The sequence below is a fragment of the Taudactylus pleione genome, unplaced genomic scaffold, assembly GCF_031769625.1.
Source record: "Taudactylus pleione unplaced genomic scaffold, aTauple2 ptg000005l, whole genome shotgun sequence".
Lineage (NCBI taxonomy): Eukaryota > Metazoa > Chordata > Amphibia > Anura > Myobatrachidae > Taudactylus > Taudactylus pleione.
This window is the reverse complement of record NW_028284408.1, coordinates 8542253-8550000: the sequence shown is the minus strand read 5'-3', so window position 1 is coordinate 8550000 and position 7748 is coordinate 8542253.

Here is a 7748-nt window from a genome sequence, read left to right as displayed (position 1 = left end):
GTACACACTGGATAGGGGGCAACTTAGGTAAAGAAGAGCCAGTTTGTACAGGGGCCTCCAAATTGCCTCTTTTTCCTGCCATTACAGGTAGGGACTGTCTGACATCCCTACTTGGATGCTGTCACTGATGTAATCCTCCACCATTCTTTCAATGGTTGCAGTATCATATGCAGTGACAGTAGACATGCACCACCAAATTTATTGTGTGATCAAAACAAGGGACGTTCTGGAAATTGCCCAGATGTAATGCCCACACAATATTGGTGGCATTGTCAGATATCACAAATCCAAAGAAGAGTTTAAGTAGGGTAAGCCATTGGGTGATGATATCCCTCAGTTTCTCTAAGAGGTTGTTGGTGGTGTGCATCTTACTGAAACCGGTGATTCACAGCGTAGCCTGCCTTGGAATGAGCTGGCATTTCTGAGATGCTACAACTGGTGACACTGCTGTTGTTGCTGCATAAGGCGATACATCTACCCAGTGGGCTGTCACAGTCATATAGTCCTTAGTCTGCCCTGTTCCACATGTCCATGGTTAAGTGGAAATAGGGTACAACCGCATTTCTTAGGACACTGAGGACACTTTTTCTGATGTCTCTGTACATTCTCGGTATCGCCTGCCTAGTGAAGTGGAATATAGATGGGATTTGGTACCGGGGACACTCTACCTCCATCAATTGTCTAAATCCCACTGCACTAATGGTGGATACTGGATGCACTTTTAACACCAACATAGCTGTCAAGGCCTTGGTTATCCACTTTGCTTCAAGATGACTGCTGTCATACTTCTATTTCATCCTCCTCACTAAGGACTGTTGGAGGGTCAATTGCTTAGTAAAAAAAAAGTAGTGGTGTTCCTACTTCCACTATGGGATGATGAACGACTCTCAGCAGCAACAGCAGCAGTGGCACCAGTAGGCGCAGCAATGCAGGATCCTCCCGAGGAATCCCGGATAGGATAGTCAGTCATGACAGTGACATGACCTGCAGGACTACTTCCGATCCTGACTGAGGAGGAAATTGACGAGGAGGGAGTTGATGGTGTGGTTTGCAGGTGCTTGGATACAACAGGACAAAGGGATTTAGGTGTCCCTGGACTGCTTACGGTCTTAGCCACAGTTTCTGAACTTGACAGTAACTTTTTATGAACACGCTGCAGGTGACATATAGGGGAGGATGTTCCTTGGTGATTAATGTCCCTACCCCTATTTATTACCCCTTTACATATGGCACATATGGCAAGACAGTTGTTGTCCAGATTTGGATAGAAATATTTCCAGACCAAAGAGGTGGAATGTTTGGTCTTCTGCCCAGGCATGACTGTGATGGGCTTTTTCATCCAACGGACAACAACTGACTACTCTGGTGCCTGATTTAAAAAAACCACCTCACCATCAGAATCCTCCTCATCATCTTCCTCCTCAGTGCCAGTTACACCAATATCCTCATCCTGTTGTACTTCAAAAGTGACATCTTCAAATTGAATATCAGCAATTGGACTGTGGGTGCTCCTTTCAGCACTTGCACAGGGCATGCAAATGGTGGAAGGAGCCTCCTCTTCCCATCCAGTGTTGGGAAGGTCAGACATCGCAACCGTCACCACACTTGGACTCTCCATTGGGATTTGTGATATCTTCTTAGAATTAGAAACCACACAACTTTGCTGCGCTTTTGCCAGCTTAACTCATTTGATTTTTGTAGCTGGAGGAAGGCTTCCATCGTCATGTGAAGCTGATCCACTATTCATGAATATAGGGGAGGACCTTAGCCGTTCCTTGCCACTCTGTGTCGTAAATAGCATATTGGCAAGTTTACGTTTCTCATCAGATGATTTCAATTCAGTTTTAAGGTCATTTTCCTGAACTTTGCCATTTGGGATTTTATATGCCCTCTACTATGACAATGGGCATCGGCCTTGACAGACAATGTTGATGACATTTCATTATCTATGTCATGACTAGTGGAAGCAGCTTCATCACTAGGAGGAAGTGGTTCTTTACCTTTATTTTTATTGGACAAATATTTGTGCTTTATTTATGTGATATTGATGTTTGTTAATGCACACATGTGGCTATAGCGCACACAAGTCACAAACATATAATTTTTTATTTATTTTTTTGGCTCTGTGGGGGTTACAACACCCTTCAACAGACAAGCCAGCTGGCCCTTTACTTATGACATAGGCACATGCTTGGTGCTACTTTGATGATGCACGTGTGGCTACAGCGCACACAAACAGATAAATATATATTTTTTGCACTTGGGGGAGCACCCCTGATGGACAGATCACCCCATGGACAACACTACAGAACACCTATTAGGACTACACCCTTTATGGGACACTGCACAACACAGCCCAGCTAGCCTCTATGGACTTTGGAGTGGACATAGCCCCTATGGACAATAGACTGCACAACACAGCCCAGCCAGCCCCTATGGACTTTGGAATGGACACAGGCCCTATGGACAAAAACAGCAGCACAAATCCCACCCTCCCGTTTCACTGTACACAGCTGCAGTGAAAAATGGCGCCGACGCGGGGACCTTTTATTCAATCCAAAACCCGCGAGAATCCGACAGCAGTATGATGACTTTTTGCCTCGATTTCAGATCCGAGTCAGGTGGGAAAACTTGAACTTGACATGGATCAGGGGGACTCGGGGCTGGTCGGATTTAAAAAATCTGAACCCACTCATCCCTTATATACAGTCAGGTCAATAAATATTGGAACATTGACAGAATTTTCAGATTTTGGCCTCTATTCACCACCACAAAGGTTTTGAAATTAAACAAACAAGATGTGCTTTAACTGCAGACTTTCAGATTTAATTTGAGGGTAATTACATCCAAATCGGGTGAACGGTGTAGGAATTACAACGGTTTCAATACCTTTACCTTTATAGACTTCACCCCTGTGAAGGAACTTGCCAGGCACGGGACCACACACCCGACCGGCGTCCCTGAACAACTGACGTCATCGCGACGTGCATGTGACCCGCAAACAAACCATCACCATGACAACAGGATTCCCTTAGCGCTGTAATACATGCATATGATCAAACAAGTTAAATATACAAAACAGATGGAACAGCTTCACTATTAAAGCATTGCATACTACTTACATTAACACTGAAATAAATAAGTAACTACTAACTCGATCTTTCACTAGGGTATATTATAATTGTGTAACCTGGGAAATACTAGTACATAATTATTACAAAGATTAACTACCCAGAGCCTGACAAATTAGCCAACCAGGGCCAAAAAATTAAAAACTGGAAAGAGGGAGATTTTCATTTAAACCCCTTGGTGCACAGGTGCCTAGGCGGTGGATCCATCGAGCCTCATTTTGCAAGAGTAAGCGTCCCCTATCACCACCTCTTGGGGGGATTGGGACATGGTCGATCATACGATAACGTAAACTTGCTAATGTATGGCCTTTTTCCAAAAAATTACGGGCTACAGGGAACTCACTACGACCAATAGTTAGAGCAGATCTAATATTTGAGCGATGCATCGCCATTCGCTCTTTGAGTTTACACTGAGTTTTGCCGATATAAGAAAGTCCGCAGGGGCAAATAATTTGATATACAACAAATGTACTGTTACAATTTAATGAAAACCGTATCAAAAATTTCTTTCCTGACAAGGGGTGATAAAAAGTGTCACCACTTAATAAATACCTGCACGTAACGCAGTAGCATTTGAAACAACCCTTTTTTAGATTAATATTTGCTAAAAAATGCTTAGGGGTCACCTCTCGAGATAAGTTAGAGATATCGGCCTTGACTAATAAGCCTCTCAGATTACGTCCACGGGAAAAACTAGGCATCAACTCAGTATTAGTGAGAGGAAGTGATTTATCCGATTTAATCAGATGCCAATGCTTTTTAGCTGCCTTGGTGATATTTGGGGTAAGAACATTGTATCTGTTAACACAAGGAAAAACTTGACTCTGCAATTGCTTATTATTTTTACTAAGAAGATCCTTGCGATCCAAAACCAATGCTCGCTGTTTAGCTTCTTGTAAAACTTTAGAGGAATAACCCCTATTCCTAAACTTCAAGATTAAATCATCAATTTGTGAAATCGCTACTTCTTTCTGGTTGTTAATTCTCAAAATTCTAACCATCTGTGAGTATGGTAAACCAATTTTAAGGTTTCTAGGGTGACAGCTTTGCATGTGTAAAAGAGTATTGCGGTCATTGGGTTTCGTGTGAACTGTAGTTAACAATAAATCATTATATTTTATAATTTTAACATCGAGAAAATCGATGTTCGCTTGGTTCATTCTGATAGTTAATTTGACAGGCGAACCTGTCAAATTATGTATCTCAACAATTTCCCTTAACTTCTTATCAGACCGCCTCCACACAAGAAACAGGTCATCAATGAACCTCGTATAGAAAGTAATATTAGAAGAAATCGCCTCATCTTTAAAGAATATTTCCTGTTCAACAAAAAACATATAAATATTGGCGTATGCCGGGGCCACTGCTGAGCCCATGGCACACCCGGTAAGTTGAAGATAATAGCACCCGTCGAACAGTAAAAAATTCTTAGTTAGAACAAATTCCAACAAAGAAACACAGAATTCAACAAAATCTTCATCATATAGACCACTGTTTAGTAAAAATAGTTTAACACACTGCAACCCCTCAGAATGGGGGATCACAGTATATAAGCTCGTCACGTCAGCACACACCATCCAGCTATCATCAGCTACTTCCTTTAGATCATTCAACTTATTGAGAAACATTGTAGTGTCCAAAAGGAAGTTCTTATGTTGTTGAACCAAAGGTTGAAACACAGAGTCTAAAAAGATTGATGTAGGTTGTATGAGGGAACCATGGGCCGCAATGATCGGGCGGCCAGGGGGAGGGACTATGCCCTTATGCACCTTAGGCAAGGTGTAAAACAAAGGAGTTAATGGGAATTCCGGAATCAGTGCATCAAACAGCTCACGTTCAATGATACCCCTATCCAATGCTACAGTGAGGATGTTCACAAGTTCCTTTTTAAAAGATAACGTAGGGTCATCAGATAGACAGCAGTAAGTATGAGTATCATTTAATTGCCGTAATGCCTGCATAAGGCTGGAATGAGCTACTCGACAATAGGTCTACTATTTTGTCACTGGTGTCCTTAGACAGCTCTCTGGTCTTGGCCATGGTGGAGAGGTTGCAGTCTGACTGTTTGAGGATGTGGACAGGTGTCTTTTATACAGTTAACCAGTTCAAACAGGTGCCATTAATACAGGTAACGAGTGGAGGATAGATGAGCTTCCTAAAGAAGAATTAACAGGTCTGTGAAAGCCAGAATTCTTGCTGGTTGTTAGGTGTCCAAATATTTATTTTCCGCAAGAATATACAAATAAGTTATTTAAAAATCATACAATGTGATTTCCAGAATTTTTTGTTCTGATTCTGTCTCTCACAGTTAAAGTGTACCTATGATGGGAATTACAGACCTCTCTCATCTTTTAAAGTGCATGAACTTGCACAATCGGTGGCTTTCCAAATACTTTTTGCCCCACTGTACATAGCCACCCAAGTGAACAAGCTGCGGTGCTGGAGCAGTACATCCACCCATCCATCACAGAATATTATCTACAACACAGTTCAACTGTTGACATTAATGCACATAGCAGCTAGATCAATATACAATGTATGAAATGCTGATGTATACACATCAAATTCAAGATCCTGGATCATAGATGGTGTGCACACATTGTTATCTAGACAACCAATCAAATGTCAGAATAAATACATCAAACTCATATAACTATAATTGTGACTATAATCACAATTTTTTTGTGGGTTGATACAAGGTGGGTACATATCTGTTGCTGTACATCTGTTTATTGTGTGCATTAATATTTTGTTGTACATTGTAAAGTGACATCGTTTTATGTGTCCAATGTCATATATGTTAAGGTACGTCGTGTTGATGTTGTCGGTCATGTATGTATAGGTGTAGGTAGTGGTCATGGTGCTTTTAGCATAATTACGGCAGTCTGCCGAGAGTAAGTTTTAGAGTATGGTGTTTTCATTCATTTTCACTTAATGGTGCATATTCTGTTTCAGGCCGCTTTTCGGTTTTGACACAGAGTTTGCTTTTATCTTATGATCATTCGATGAGCAGTCACAGTGAGTATTAGTGTGCATTCACATCACTATGGTTACACCAGCGGCTGACCATGACGTCATGTCCTGTGCGACTGCTGTTTGGCAGCGCACGTGTGCTACATCGGAGGTTTGGCCTGCTGGGTGGTGAGCTATTTAAGTCTGTTATTCACTTTTGTATTATTGTATATGCTTGATAAAAGCGCTGATTAAAGGCGCTGAAACGTCGCTGAAACCAGCTAAGTGTCCGCATTGTTTGTTATCCGGAGTGCCGCCATTGGTTGGAATATATATATATATTTATATATGTGAGGGCACTCACCACTTGTTCAAGTTCAACAGCTTATTTTATTAATGCAGCTAAGCAGAAAAAGAGGTTGCACATCAGGTCACCAACGTTTCGGTCTACACAGAGACCATTGTCAAGGCGATGCAATCCATAAACAACAAAGATAACCAGGTCCACAGGGGAACTACAGCAACAAACGTTCATACAGCCATCCAATTGGATACCACACAAACCTACCTGTTTGTGTGGTATTGACTTTATATATTTCTGGATAGAGATGTCCAAAAGGAGCACCCCAGCTGTACACTATAAATATATATGATTGGATGTGAGTGCAGGAATTTCTTTTTATTTATATATATATATATATATATATATACAGTTAGGTCCTTAAATATTTGGACATTGACAGAATTTTCAGAGTTTGGCCTCTATTCACCACCACAATGGTTTTGAAATGAAACAAACAAGATGTGCTTTAATTGCAGACTTTCAAATTTAATTTGAGGGTAATTACATCCAAATCAGGTGAACGGTGTAGGAATTACAACGGTTTCAATATGTGCCTCCCACTTTTTAAGGGGCCAAAAGTAATGGGACTATCAACTCAAAAGCTATTTCATGGACAGGTGTGGGCTATTCCCTCGTTATTTCATTATCAATTAAGCAGGTAAAACGTCTGGAGTTGATTCTAGGTGTGACATTTGCATTTGGAATCAGTTGATGTCGACTCTCAATATGAGATCCAAAGAGCTGTCACTATTAGTGAAGAAAGCCATCATTAGGCTGAAAAATCAAAACAAACCCATCCGAGAGATAGCAAAAACATTAGGTGTGGCCAAATCAACTGTTTGGAACATTCTTAAAAAGAAAGAACACACCGGAGAGCTCAGCAACACCAAAAGACCCAGAAGATAACGGAAAATAACTGTGGTGGTTGACAGAAGAATTATTTCCGTAGTGAAGGAAAACCCCTTCACAACAGTTGGCTAAATCAAGAACACTCTCCAGGAGGTAGATGTATATGTGTCATAGACAACAATCAAGAGAAGACTTCACAAGAGTGAATATAGAGGGTTCACCACAAGATGCAAACCATTGGTGAGCCACAAAAACAGGAAGACCAGATTAGAGTTTGCCAAACAACATCTAAAAAAGCCATTACAGTTCTGGAACAACATCCTATGGACAGATGAGACAAAGTTCAACTTGTACCAAAGTGATGGGAAGAGAAGAGTACGGAGAAGGAAAGGAACTGCTCATGATCCAAAACATACCATCTCATCAGTGAAGCATGGTGGTGGTAGTGTCATGGCATGGGCATGTATGGCTGC